Here is a 15,529-nt window from a genome sequence, read left to right on the forward strand (position 1 = left end):
AAATATGTAAATATGAAGTCTATTCTACGAAGTTTGTGCTAGATCTCATTTTTTTAAAAAAAAGAAAAAAAAACTAATGGCTTATTGTCCCTGTTCAGAGCCTAAGGGAATTGGTTTAAAGTTTAAATAAAAAATTGTACATGCTGCCAGTCAGAACTATTCATCATCATAAGCATTGCATTTATTTTATTTATATGTACTTTAACAATATTCTAGATTTGTAATTTTAAAAAATAGCTGAAAAGTCTGTCTCAAAGCTCTCTCACCTCTTAAAAGAAAGCAGAAGGACTTTAAAAAACCAGTTTGTTTAAACAAGGCCAAACTGTTTTCCAGGTATCCACATTTTCTCCTCAACACATGCCCAATCCAAAGACAGAGCATCAAAGGCAATATACTCTATGTATGTTAAAGTTTTAATATTACCAAACTGATCAAGGTAAAGGATTATTAACTTTTTTAACCACTAGAAATGTAACATTAGCTGTGTAGCTTTTCTTGGCCTCAGTTTTCTCAGCTGAATAATGAAGACAAAAAGAAACTGGAATAGGGATGTATTGATCCATCTATTCATTCAGTAACTCTTTATTCAACACCTATTATGTGTCAGGTTCTGTGCCAGGTGCAGGGGATGGAATATAATAATGAGCAAAAATAATAATGATCCCTTCCCTCTCAGCGCTTACAGTGTCACTGGGGGAGAGAAACATGATTCAAATAATCACTTCTCAAATAGTCAAAGAACTCCTTAGGGCTTTTCAGTTCCTAAATTCCATATATACATAAACATAAAAAATAGTTCATAGAACACAAATCTTCTTACATGTTTATTTGAAAGATCTGACAAATCTCATTTATTTCTTAGATTCATTTTTTTTTTCCAGATTATTAGCTACAGATATTGCAAACCACTTATAACAATTTTCTGCCTGCCAATGACATAATGCATTGTCCTGGCTCATTATTGTAATAGTTGTTACTATGCATATTGAATGCAAATTTCAGGTAATATTTTAGTCTTCATTTTCTATTCATTCCTAGGACTGCCTTTCTATTTCTAACAGGGAGGGATTAAAAAATAACAGAGTCAATAAATTTTAGAGTTTCAAAGGTAAGAGCTGATTTCACACACACACACACACACACACACACACACACACATACACACAGGGGGCAAGAGAGAAAAAATGTTGTTTATTCTTCTAGCTATAACAAAATATCACTTGGGTTCCCCCTTTTCCTCAGATTTTAATTCTATTGATGAAGCATATACAGAGGAAAATATGAAAATGAGTTGTTTTCACTGAATCATTAATGACTTGAGACTGGCAGGAGGTAGACTTCTTAATTGCTTAATTGTTTATTAAATTTATTCTTTAGCAGTTGATCTCTGGATTTTTTGGTGTACCCCAGAGTCTTGCTGTTAATCAAATATTCTGTAAAATTTTTGCTTTTGCCTGGAAAAATGATTCTACAAGTTCCAGATGTCTTAGGTTGTGTTAAATGTTTGAGGAAAGAAGGCTATTTATTGGAAACCAGCCAGGATCTTTGTTTAGATTATTTTTGCCAGCAGCTCTTCTACTTCAGGCTGTGATTTCATCAAAAAATATTTGCACAAGCCATTGCTTCAGTAACCACGTCTCCAGCCCCACCGGAAGTGGATGTGGTTAATCTAGTAGACAGCACTCTTCCGTCTGAGCCTAGCTTAGACATAGTAGACTGAAAAATTATGTATCTGGAGTTGTTTTTCACCAGGGTTGGCAAGAGGCTCTGATAATCTGCCATCATTATAGGTTTCTTGCTTCTTATCACAACAGCAAGGCTTCTTTGATGGGGATGAGTCTAGGCAAATGTTTTGGTTGGTAATGAATTGTCCATATCTTACATTTCATCTGGATTTTTCTGTTAATGTGATCCTTCTCTGCATATTGTCCTTTGGTACTTACAAAAAGCTAATAGATATTAGCTTTGTACCTCTTCCAGATTTACTGTTATTTAGCAGTAGGGAATCATTAAGGCCGCATTCTCATCCTAGATCTGTTTTCTTATGTCTGTCAAGAGAAAGTACATGAGAAAATAGTCAAAGTTAGTTTTAAGAATGCATTTCCTGATGGAGTTTAGAATGATACATCTGGTGGTAAGCTTTCTCATCCTAACTCTTTTCTTTAACCCACAAAGGGTGCTTAACCAAAAGTGGCTAGGCTGATGGTTAGTAGGTAGGACATTTCAACCTCTGGCAAATTTGTCATTGAGCAGCATCAGTAAAAAGGTGGAAGATTCTCCACTATCCTCATAACTTTTTCAATGACTATAAATCAAATGTAATAAAGAGGCATCTAACCAAAATAAAATTTAAGCTGTTGTGCCTAAGGTGATCCAAATATACATGAAGAGAAATGTATCAACAGATAAATAACTTGAGTTATGAAATAGGGGTTTGGAGTGGAAAAGAGTCAGGTGAGAGGTCAGCTTGAAAACACCAAATGGGGCATTGTAATATTCCTAATCAAATACTCACCTCCCCTCCCCTGCCACAAAAAGTTGAGAATCAATACTGAGTGAACAGCTTCTTTGAAAAGTGAATCTTTCTACAAAGAAGTTCCAAAATAGAGATAAAAGATCAACTATACACAACATAATCAAAAGCAAGCCCTGTTGTCATGGTAAGGCCTTATATTCATGTGTAGGGTGTCTAAGTAGCACCAGTAATTTGCAAACACATTGATAAAGGCAATAAATAACAATGATATCAAAGGATGCACTTAGACATTTTGGACCCTCTAAGATATGCCAGGCTCTTTATACTTAAATCTACTGGAGTAGCAGTTCTGAAAGTATTTAACGCACAGCTCTTAACCTACTTGGAGAACATGTACTGTTTTGAAATTTGGATGAACTCTTGGGATCTCTAGAAAATGCAGAGCAGGTCACGCCTGTAATCCCAGGACTTTGGGAGGCCGAGGCGGGCGGATCACGAGGTCAGGAGATTGAGACCATCCTGGCTAACATGGTGAAACCCCGACTCTACTAAAAATACAGTAACAAAATTAGCCGGGTGTGGTGGCGGGCGCCTGTAGTCCCAGCTGCTCGGGAGGCTGAGGCAGGAGAATGGCGTGAACCTGGGAGGTGGAGCTTGCAGTGAGCCTAGATTGCGCCACTGCACTTCAGCCGGGGTGACAGAGTGAGACTCCGTCTCAAAAAAAAAAAAAAAAGAAAAAAGAAAAAGGAAATGTAGAGCAGGTACATAGAGTTTTGCATACAATTTCAGGGAATTCATGAATTTTGTGAATCCCGTTTGCAGACCTAGGTTAAGAATGGAGGCTTAAAGCAAATCGTGCTAGGTAATAAGGACCTTCACGGAATATAATTTTCCTTTCTGAGTAACTGTTGTCAGCCACCTTGTATCACAATACACATGCCCTTTAGTTTTTTCAGGTGGTTTGCCAGCATTTTTCCTCTTTTCCCTTATATTGGTCATCTCATTGTAATTCACATGGTTGCCATATTCCTTAGCCTTTTATGAAGGTAGTTAAGGTAGACTGCTATATTGTTATTTCCCTTCCTTCTCCACAGTGGCTTTAAAGAGTTTATGTGGCCTCTGTGTCAGAACTACTTATTGCATTCAGGATGAGGCTGACAACCCACAACCTGTGAAGACAGACTGGGGAAATCCACCGGAAAAGGTTTTGGAGGGAACTGCAGATTCGTTGTGAGTAACCAGACCCAGCGAGAGCAATGAATTACATAAGCACAAATGAATATGTCTGCATTTTGATAACCCTTCACCCCACCCGCAGCCAGGCACTTAGTCACTCTTTCCTCTGTGTCTCCTTAACGCGATTATACCTCTATTATAGCTCCTATCACTGCACTGGATTTATTTGTTTACGAGTCTGTCTCTCTTACTAGACTATGAGCAATTCCAAGGCAGAGTCCATGACTTATTTATCTCTGTACCTCAACCCAGTGTCTGGGTTAAGAGTGCAGGCTTTGGAGTCAGAGTGTCTGCACTCAAATCCACGTTCTGTACATTTGCGTAAGATCACTTGGGCTAGCTACTTGACTTATCTGAACCTTGGCTTCTCTCTCCTTCCTTTCTCTCTCTTTCTTACGATGCCTCACTTTCCTTTGCGCCTATAAGTGTCACACTAACAAAGTTATTGTGAAGAATAAATGAAATAATGCTCAGCATAGTGACAGTCATGTAGTAGTGATTCAGTAATTGGTATCTATTAGTATATCTATTAATATTACGATTGATTGTTGAATGAAAATTCCTTTCCTTACTATAGTTCACCTGACTGGAAAAAGCCTTTTTTAGCTTAAACTACTAAAGAACACACTTTTTCCCTACCTCTTTCTTTGTCCCCTCTGTCCCTTTGCTATTAATACCCCTCCCCAGTAACATAGTAATTAATATTCTATTTTATTTTTCTCCACTGTATTTATTATCATCTGACATTCTATATGCTTATTCATTTATTGTCTAGAATGTGAGCTCTATGAAGGCAGGAGCTTCAGCTCTTTTGTGTTCATTGTGGAATCCCCATTGCCTATAGCAATGCCTAGCATGTGGAACATACTAAACAAACATTTACTGAATGAATGAGTGAATGGGCACTCACAGACACACACACACCACAACACACGTAAAACATTCTCATTCTCTGCTGAAGGTGAGCCTCACTGATTGTCGTTAATGTGCGACATTCAATGTACACCATTCTTCACTTTGCCAAATGGGTAATAGAGCAGCTTTTCTCTTTATTTCCCTTTCTTTCATGGCTGGGGGATAGAGGGAAAATATTTTTTAATACTGTTGTAAAAACGGAAATTCTTATTACTTTAATGTCAAAGCCACACCTGTCAGTGGGGACATTGAATGGGAATCATTGGTGGAAGTCCTCCCTGATAAGTGAGCAAAGGGATGCTGGGGAGAGGGTAGATGAGTTCTGAGTTACTCTGTAGAAGTGGTGGTTGTTGAGAAACTTGTTTCTGTCATTTCTGCTCAAAAACTCACAATGACTACTTAGTGTTTACAGAATTAAGTTCAAACTCCTCCACTGTTCTTTCACTGGTGCCTTTTGCTCCAGCCAAACTGGATAATTGACTGTTCTTTTCCCAACTGCTGCTCCCCTCCATATACCCCCTGACACACTTACACACATATTTTTTCAACCACTTTTCCCTTCTACATAGAACCTTTAGCTTCTGTTTTCTAGGTTCCACCTGTCCTTCAAAGTGCAATAGCAACTCTGTCTAGTCATGATGTTTCCTCTCATTCCTCTCATCCTCCCTCCCTAAGCCCTGAAGACAGCTGGCTGAGTTATCCTTCCTCAGATTTCTTTAAGAAATCTCACCTCCTCTTTGGGGGTGTTTACCAGCTTTTGCCTCCACTTATCTCTCTCTAGACTTGTCTGCTAAACTATCTCAACGGCCGAGACAGTTCCCTGTTTTTCTATGCATCTCAGGCTAACAGTGAGTGTTTGCGGCAGTGCTTCTGTATGGAGCTGCGTATTTCCATTTTTTTTTCAGCAGTACAAATAAACTTTAGGCCTTTTCTGATAACATGTTAAATATAAAGTATTTTTCTTATATGGTCAATACAAGTGAATTTCTTTCACCATTCATTCTGTAAAAGGCAGAATAATTAATAATGAAGGTAAATGTAGAGACAGGCTTGCATTTCTTGAGGCTACAGTGAGAAGGGATCAGTTTCTTATAGGGCTTGGCAGGGTGGACCACAGGGGGCATCTCATTGCTGACTTTGGGAGCTTAAGACTTCACAAGTGGAAAGAAATTAGTAATTGAAATTGGGACTCAGTTCAGGATGCTGGGTAAGTGAACAGTGTTACTCAGGGTAACTTTCAGTTTCTCTTCTTCAAGGTTTCAGGTTGATGCAAGAGACTGTGATAACACTGCCCCCTTCTGTTACTCTAGATTGTTAATCCTGATGACGTCTCAAGTCGGCTTTGATGATCTTGACATGAATTTTTGATTTCCAAGAAATGCTTACTTAAGGCAGAAGAGAAAGGAAATCATATGTTCAATGTGATACACGATTTCATTTTATCAAGTTCCGTCTTTTTATAGTTCGCTTAATCATTACATTTTGTCATGAGGTTTCACTTAATTGCATTATAATGGGAGATTTTAGACCAGGGAACAAATAAAGCAAAGGATTGTAACAAAATCAATTAATTCATCTATTTATTTGTGTTCTAAGGGGTTACATGATTTCTTCTAGTTCCTAGAGCTTTCCTATTTCTTCCCTTGGAAGTTAAAGCAAGCCACTGATTGAGGCACTGTGGCTTTTTCATTTATGACAGAACCTTTCAGATTTTAAGAGCAGTTGAAGAGCTGTGAATGCTGGTCCTTCACATATCAAAAACCAGCACCACTTTCTATGAATATCACTATTTGTGAAATGATTTATCTCAGAACTTTTGAATGTCTCTGTAACCATTTTTTTCCCTTTCCTTATCAGCCCATTTGTATGGAACTCTAAAGAAGGTGAGGCCAGATAGCAGAGAGCTTTGAATATACACCAAGGACTTTGGAGTTTATTCTATGAGCAGTGGTGAGCCAATTAAGATATCTGGGCAAAGAATGGCATCTTTAGAAAGAGGACACTGTTAGCTTTGTGTCAAATGAACTGAGATGTAAAAACTTGAAAGGAGGAAGAACATTAACAGGTCCATATAGAAATACCACCACCTGTACCCCCAAAATCCTCGCTAGCTTTTCCTCATGTATTCTACTTCACTCTGGTCTGAGACATCATCATATATCACTAAATCCCTGTAAATTCTCCCCACTGATCTCCCTACAACTAATTTTGTTTCCCTGACAATCTGTTATCCCCATATCAGCCAAAGTCACCTTTTAAAAAGTAAGCAAACCAGAACATGTCACTTCTAACTTTAAATTCCCAATGACTTCCCATAACACATAGAATGAAATCTGTGGTTTGGTCCCTGCCTACTTCTCAGACCTGCACTCTCACCCTTGCTCATTGGGATCCAACTTGCTGGCTTTCTTGGTTCCTTGAACAAGCCGAGCTTAGTTTCACCTCAGACAGCTGAGCCTTTGCTGTTTCCATTCCACCTGCCTAGAGCACACTGTTCCCAGCATTTCACATAGCTGGCTCCCCTCCCCAGAGTCTCAGCCTGCAGTATCAATCCTCTTCTCCTTGCCCCAAACAAGATTTTTAAAATACTACCTATTCTATTTTATTCATAGCTCATTTCACTATATGAAATGATCTTGCTCATTTATTTGTTTATTTGTTTATGATCTGTGTGTCTGGCCTATAATGGAAGTTCCATGATGGCAAAGAGCTGGTCTACTTTATTCATTTCTGGATCCCCAACACATAGAGCTTATAGCTTAGTGTTGTGCTGGCTCATGGCTCCATAATTATTTCTTAGTCAAATTTGGGTAAAAGGCAAAGAACAAAGGTATGACAAATGGAAGTGAAGAGAAGAGATATCTGAAAGAAGTATAGTAGAGAAAGTGGGTAGACTTAATTATTGAATGTTGGGTGCCAATGGAAAGGGAGGGATCAGATGATGGATTTTCACTTGGACTGAGAAACCTGTGATGCTCTTAACACAGAAGGAGAACTTGGAGAAATGAAAAAGATGAGAGTGGAAAACAGATATTTAGCTTAGGACTCGAGTGTAAGGTGCTGGTAGATCTCTGTAAAAATGCCCAGCAGGTGTATGGAAGTTGAGAAGAAAGCAAGGCCAAGCATTTAGGTGTTGCAGTCATTTGCATACAGTGAAGATGTTTCACCGAGCCTGAATTAGGTCAACAAGGGGGAATATTTAGGAAGAAAGAAGAGAACATTAAAAATGTACAGACTTTCACTCAGATATCCTTGTATATAAAGCACCATGCTGGGACAAGTGACATCTAACAAATGAGGAACAAGCTCTGGAGCTTATGGGGCCAGAGATGGTGACATTGATAACTTGTCAAGTAGAAAATGTGTTATCCATGCGGGAAACATTACAACACTGCCGTATGGTGCTCTTTGACTTATCCAAACCACCTCTCAGTAGGAGGCTCTGCATCCTCAAGGGAGATTTATATGATTGCTCTGTTTCCTTCCCTTCACATCTGTAAGGGGTCCAGAGTAAGGATTGGTCAATGTTAGTGATGTGGCTCTACCCTGAGCTCTTGTGGAGCTAATAATTAGAACAGTTTGGGGAAGGAGAGAATTCATTTTTAAAAAGACACGAAGCAATATGTTTGTAATAGCAAATGATACATTTGTTGAGCATTTACTATGGGCCAGTTAGTGAACTAAGCATTCAACATGCATTATTTATTTAGTTCTCACAAAACTCTGTATGGGAAGTACAATTATTACCCCTGTTGTACAGATGAGAAAACTGTGGCTCCGATATATGTAACTTTCCCAGCTGGTAAACAATGGAGGTGGGATTCGACCCCAGGACTCTCTGATCCCAAAGCCCACCCTTTTAACCATGATGCTCTATTGCTTCTCTGTGCAAGAAATAATCATTTTTAGTACTTAAATTGTGTTTTGGTATTTTTTGTGAATACTATGAATTTGTGAATACTAGGTGAACTTAAGGAAAATTTTATTTGCAGTAATGAAAGGTGACCACAAATCCTTCAATGTTGTCATTTTGTGCTGATCAAAAGTAACTTGTTCTTTTATTAGATTTCCTTTGTGTCACACACTTGCCTTAAAGAACTGTTGCTTACACCGTCAGCTTCCCCAGACCCTCAGGATATCCTTAATTACAGGACTCCCTGTGTATCTGAAATAGAAATAGTGCTTGAAATCCTCCTCTACCACCATCCCCCAATGTTAAACTATAGGCATACCCTGTTAGCCTGGGGGAATCTCTTCCTGGAAATTATCACATTAACTACATTGATGCTATATGTGCCTTTGGCCCAAGATGACTTCTATTTACCTTTCTTATCTTTCTGGGTTGCTGCAAGGCTTATGTTGTCCTTCAAAATCTCAAAGGATTTCTACCAGGCAACAAATGTCTGCTGATCTGGGTTTCTTAGACCACCTCCTTGGGGGCATCTGAGGTTGTTGCAGTGCAGCCTGCTTGCTACCATCCAGCACCTTTCATGATTTTTGCAGAATCTCCAGCACCGTTGCTTGGTCACCTTTTGTCAGCCATCTTGAGCTTCAGTGTTCACTGGCACACAAGGAACCACAGAAGGAGGGAGCTGGTGGAGTCAACAAATGGAGAGGGAAGGGCCACTCAAATGGCTCTTAGTCTTCACTGGCTGAGAACCAAATACAGATTAACTGTACAGTAGAGTGCTGCAATGGACTTACATTTATATACACATATAAAATATTTCTGAGATCATCAGCACTCTAATGAATCAGCCCTGTCTGGAACAGCTCTAAATGAATTCTAAATGAATGCCTCTCTGATTTCATACCGAGTAAATGTATAGTAATGCAAAGTGGCACTTTCTTTAGTTCATCAATAATTTATTAATGGACACTTTGTTCTAGGCATGATGTTTCTTAGAGTTTCAAAAAATGACTTTGCTTTTGGTTGCTCTGTTGCTCTCATAGAACTTTTTCCTCTTCTCTTAACAGCAGTCATCACTGTCTCCTGTGTGCCAGTTGTCTCCAAGTCAGACACAGAGTGTTTTCCGCTATTGGATTATAAGCTTAGTGAAGGTAACACTCATGTTTGATTCAATATTACATTCTCTACAAAGCCTAACATAGTTCCTTGTACAAATAGATACATAAATATTTGAGTAAATGAATGATAATAAGAGACATGGCCAAAACATTTTAAAGGAGCTCAAAACGTATTTTGCTGGACTCCAGCAATCTTAGCTGTCATTACTATGTGGGGCTCTAGGGAAGGACTCTATGTCGGCTCTGATTGGCCAGTGGCTTTGCAGGTGATCTTATTTTTTGGAGGGAAGCGAGTTTTTACTGTTGTGAAGCACTTTTATTATTGTCAGTGCCTCACAATAATAAAACTCCATCAGTCACTTCCATTGGGCAGTTACTTTTTCTTTCTTTACCCTTATAGGTATAAATGACCTTGGACCAAATGGCAATAAAAGGAAGGTATTTTATTACTGTCTTTGGGGCAAATAAGGCATTTATTATTTCTCCATCCCTAGCCCTTTCATCTAATTTTTAATCTTAATTTATAATTGTATTATATGTCGTATCCAGGAGTAATTGCAGCTTCTATGTCCTGTATTATGGCACATCAACAACACAGATGTATGTAACTACTCTCAAGATCTCATTTAAATATATGAAAAATTCAAGAGATTGTTCAAGGGACACCAGGTTGAATCCAGGTTCTATCAGATACATAAATCTTTTTTTGTGTCACTCCATTTGTTCATAGGCATTCTTTTTCCTGATGAATGGCAACCAGATTTATCAGGAAGATATACAACACTGGCTCCATTTCAAACAATTGTCTGATGTCCTCTGGCAGCTATTGGAACTGCACATTGCAATAGTACCAGCCTGTCATTTTGAGAGACCCCTAGGGTAATTGTGAGATGTGCTTGAGGCTCAGATCATTGTCTGTAAAGGTAACATGCAATTTCCTTGGCAGCAGCTGTGCAAATCTGCATTGTACAGCAAAAAAGGTGATGTTTCCTACCTCATATTTGAATTATGTACTTTGGCCCCTTAAATCTTGTGCCCGGTATGTGTGTCTATGTAGGTCAATCATTATCAGGCATTCTAACTCCATAACCCACCCTACACACATGTTTGGAAAGAATGCAGAGTAACTGATACATAAAATAGTTGGATTATAATTGTCTGGTACCTTGACAAAATACTTTTTCAGTAAATCATATTTTTCCAGCATATAAGCACTTTTTAAAAAATAAAAACTAGAATTTTATCATTCTGATGTAAACTTTTATCCTAAAAGCAATGTCTTATTTCTATAAGCTTTTAAATTCTGGAACATAAACATATATATTACTTATCCTTTTGGATTCATGAAGGGTCAGTTCTCTGATGCTCTATTCATAAACATTTCGTTTTTCACATTTGGAAACAACATTTCAGGAGTAAAGAAAATTAGATATATTACACTCTTAGATCACATGCTTGTTATATCCAGCTGAAACTTCTGGATACCACTGGCCTAATTGGTGGTTTATTCTTTCATTCATTCATTTGCTTGTTCATTCTCACAACCCTTTGACAAATATATATAGAGTGCTTACTCTGAGCCTGGCACTGAACTGCGATTGGGGATATAGTGGTGATCTATGCTGGATTGTGTTGGTGTTCTTTGTGATGCCAAACCAAAATATATTGGGTACACAGTGAGCATATTTAATAAAAGAAACTATATGCCCAAATAATTTGGGTGTAGTGAAAAAGGACCTCGGAATCAGACAGGTTTGGTGTGATCCGCTGCTGGTTACTTAACCTCTTGGAGGCTCTTTTATTCTCCCCACAATGCTAACATTTCAGGATTGTTTTAGGAATTAAGATAGAAAATGTATGTGGAATTGCCTGGCAATTGGGTCAGTTAATTTTATTAATTTGTTTGGCCACAGGCACAGACATGAATCTTTTAAGAAACTGGTGTCAGTGAAATTTTGAAACCGGAAACTCTGATCTCTTACTCTTTCAGGAGTGTTGCTTTTAAAGGTTTCTCTTTTTTCCATTCCAATTTGACCCCACATCGAAGACATGAATACCTCTTTGTAGTAGTGGGTTAAGAGAGGGTGGTTTTCGCAGTCAGCTTATTTCTCTCGGACCTGACCAAATGAAAAGATCCCTGCTGGCATGTAGAACACAATGTCTGAGAAACAAACTGGAATCAACTACCTTATATTCCTAACCAACAGCTCCATCTGATATGACCCTATCAGCTTTGTAATTGTTTCATTGGGCCATTCTGAGGATTTCGCTCTTGGTTCTGCAATTAAATTAAACAAACATTAATTGAGCATCTCTCAGATGCCAGACCTTGTGCTACCTGCTTGAGGGTACCAAGAATGAAAAATGACCCCTGCCCCATGGATTTCTTGCAAGTAATTCAAAAGGGAAGGGAAAAAAGTGGTATTCAGAGCATATCTGCAATTCTCAGCTTTGAGTCCTCAAGTCCTCTAATAAAACAATTCCATTTTGCTCCTTGAGCTAAATCTTTCCATTTGTTATTTGGTGTTTGCCCTTCTTACTTCCTGCTGTTCCCCATCTGCAGATGCCACTGGTAAGATTCATTTCAGCCTAAGAGTATGACATGTTTGGATTTATTTGTGAAAAACGCCTTCTACAAACAATCGCTATACCAAAGTGACTGTGCTGAATCACTGTAAAATGATGTGATCTGTTTTGAATGAGCCAGCCTGTTCATTCACTTTCTTCTATTCATCATCCTTTGAAAGGTGTAGATACTTTCCAAGTTAGAAGCCCTGTTTTTAAATGAACTAATTATCAATCTCCAAGGGCAAATGTGCTTAGAGTTCTGAGTATCACTTTACTTTCTCGTATTCCTCTCCTAGAAGGGAGAGCCAGGCTTTCAGAAAAGGGATCAGTAACATCAACAGCATAAATGAGTAAAGTGTTTGCTCATGATTATATAGCTGGTAAGTACCTCTTTCAAACTCTGTTCTGCCTGATTCTAAAACCTGTTTCTTTTCTTTACAAACAGGATTTTAAAACTCTATTTCCTTAAGTTGCTTCAGGGGATTCCACAAATTCCATTTACACATATATAAAACTATTTAGAAAAAAATTAAAATGCATTCTAAAGACATTTGAGATATTTATTATTGCAAGTTCTGGGAGATTTTTAAAAAAATAAATATTTTTGAACTTAACACCTAAGCTGATTCTGATTTCATTCCACTTGTATCTGTTGCATATTATGGAATGACAACAAAGACGCCTTTTGAAAGATGGGTTCCCTAGGTAGGAGATAAAAGGTTGATAATTACTGGCTTGCAATTTACACTACTGCTTTACCGAAAGATATATTACATAGTACATAGAGCAGACATAAAGAAGACTCCACCAACATGTGTAATACAATTTAGCTAACAAACATCCCACAGGGAATAACACGACATGGATCAACAGGCTGTAGGTGAAGGACTTCAGGGGAGGCAAAGGTAGGCGTCTTGTTTTTAGGGCTATTCCTAAAATAGTGCATGTGGATTTAGTAAAACCAATTGTATGAGAATCGTGCAGCTAATTGTGCAGCTATGTTTTTCATTTGCCAACCCATTTTCAGAAATAAGTATATTTCTGTTGGTTAGGCTTCATGCTGATGAGATCACAGTTTTAAAACACATATGTGGGAGTTGGCTTTACTTGACTTCATGGCCAAATTGTGCACTCCTAACTTTGACCATTTGTTCCAGAACAGCTTCCTTTTTTTTTTTTTTTTTTTTTGAGACAGAGTCTCACTTTGTCATCAGGCTGGAGTGCAGTGGCAAAATCTTGGCTCATTGCAATCTCCGCCTTCCGGGTTCAAGCGATTCCCCTGATTCAGCCTCCCGTAGCTGGGACTACAAGTGCGTACCATCACACCCGACTAATTTTTTGTATTTTAGTAGAGACAGGGTTTCACCATGTTGGCCAGGATGGTCTCGATCTCCTGATCTCATGATCCGCCCGCTTCTGCCTCCCAAAGTGCTTCCTCGTTTTGAAGACAAATTTAAAATGTGACTTCACATCTGTACCTACTACAGAAATGTATACTTGCATACACACTCACATACATGCACACCGCAAAAATTTTAGACCCTGTGAATATAGTCAGTAAAGTTGCCTTTATGTCTGAAGAGCAGTACTTTTTTTTTCAGAGTAGCATAATTTTTTTTTTTTTAAAGATCAAATCTCAAAATTATAGTTCACTTAGAAGAACTTTATCCTGTAGAATTCTGTTCGGAGGCACAATGGTGATACAGACAGCTTTTGCTTTCATTTGTATTTTATGACAGTGGAAATCAGGAGTATTTTCAGGGAGAAACTGTGAGAGAAATGACTTGGCTGAACATCTGCTATGAAGCTTTTATCTGAATCTGAGGCTGCAGTGGATGACCCCGAAGGATCTCCACTCCCAACTTTTAGATTATACAAGTCTAATCCAAATTCTTTCTTGCCAGGCTTTACGTTAACAAGAAAGATCACTGTTTGCTGCCTTCTTCATCTGTTTCTTACATAGCAAATTACTTCCTAGAATGTCTGAAGATTTGACAGCTGTATTTGATCTTTATTTTGTCATTGGCCATGATATCTCTTTAAGGGGAGATGGTTTCATTTTATAGATATGGAAGCAGAGGCCATCTGAGGTTAAATGGTTTGTCAAAATCATATGTGAACCATGTAACACCAAAGGCTAAATATGGCACTAGGGATATTTCTGAAAATAAAAGGCAGTGCCCAAGAATCTATAACTTTGTTTTCTTTTTGAGGTAGGGTCTCACTCTGTTGCCCATGCTGGTGTGCAGAGGCACCATCATAGCTCATTGCACCCTTAAACTCGAGACTCAAGGTATCCTCCCCCCTCAGCCTCCCAAGTAGCTGGGACTATAGGAATGCACCACCACACCAGGCTAATTTTTCTATTTCTTAATTTATTTTTGTAGAGACAGGGTCTTGCTGTTGCCCAGCCTGGTCTCAAACTCTTGGCCTTAAGCAATCTTCCCACATCATCCTCCCAAAGTGCTGGAATTACAGGTGTGAGCCACCTTACCCAGCCAATGTAACTTTAAATTTTTTCCCCCATTGGTAGGATTTTGAGTTTGTGTGTGCATTTGCATGTGAGTGTTTGAGTCAGAGACTATATGAAATCGGGCTTTGCATCTCAACTACCTAGAAGTGTGCTGGACATAACAAAGGCACTTAATAAATCCATGTAGTATAAATGAAAGGGTACCAGGGAAATAATCTTGTCTGGCAAAGACAGTGGCATTTTCATTTTTAACCACTGCGATACTGATTATTTTCAGTTCCCCACTCTGCCACCCCATCTCCCTCACCAAATCCTGAAATTCCCCCATGAATAATAAATACATTTATAACAAGCAATGGTCTTAACCTGAATTTTCATACTGGAAAGAGTAATGATTTTGGATGTAGAACTCAATTTCTATGTTTGGGCATCTTTTGTAATTTCTTTATGCCTCAATTGGAGTTTAACAACAATGAATACAGATATTTTAAACCACTAGCATGAACACTAATGACATTTATTAAGCACTTGCTAAAAGCCATGGAATGTGCCAGAGAGCTCACATGCATCTTCATATTTAGTCCACGCAACACACCTGTGAGGCAGGTCTTTTTATTGCCACCATACCCTGGCTCAGAGACATGAGTCTCCTGTTCAAAGTCACACAGCCAGCCAGGCAGAACTGGAAGAGGGGTAACGACTGACTGTGGTGAGGACTTGATGGTCATCCCTCCATAAACAGTAGCTATTAAGATAATGGTGATAATGCAGGAGTCCTTGGGAGGACATAACATGATGAGTGTGCAGCATCTTAGCATAAGTAAGTTTATGAG

General features: G+C 38.5%; 1 protein-coding gene across 3 annotated transcripts in view; it reads left to right on the forward strand.

The window, feature by feature from the left end:
- The window catches only part of KCTD16 (potassium channel tetramerization domain containing 16), a 309,347-nt gene that overhangs the window by 14,966 nt on the left and 278,852 nt on the right, over positions 1-15,529 (forward strand). The window contains exons 3-4 of one of the 3 annotated variants that reach the window (XM_055112740.2): positions 9,605-9,688; positions 10,056-10,093. The exons of 1 other annotated variant lie outside the window; for it this stretch is intronic. The gene's annotated coding sequence lies outside the window, so the exon portion shown is untranslated. The remainder of the gene's footprint in view (positions 1-9,604; positions 9,689-10,055; positions 10,094-15,529) is intronic. One more of the 3 variants, XM_055112741.2, reaches the window with a different exon arrangement.

This window comes from Pan paniscus, chromosome 4, assembly GCF_029289425.2.
Source record: "Pan paniscus chromosome 4, NHGRI_mPanPan1-v2.0_pri, whole genome shotgun sequence".
In the NCBI taxonomy this organism is placed as follows: Eukaryota; Metazoa; Chordata; class Mammalia; order Primates; family Hominidae; genus Pan; species Pan paniscus.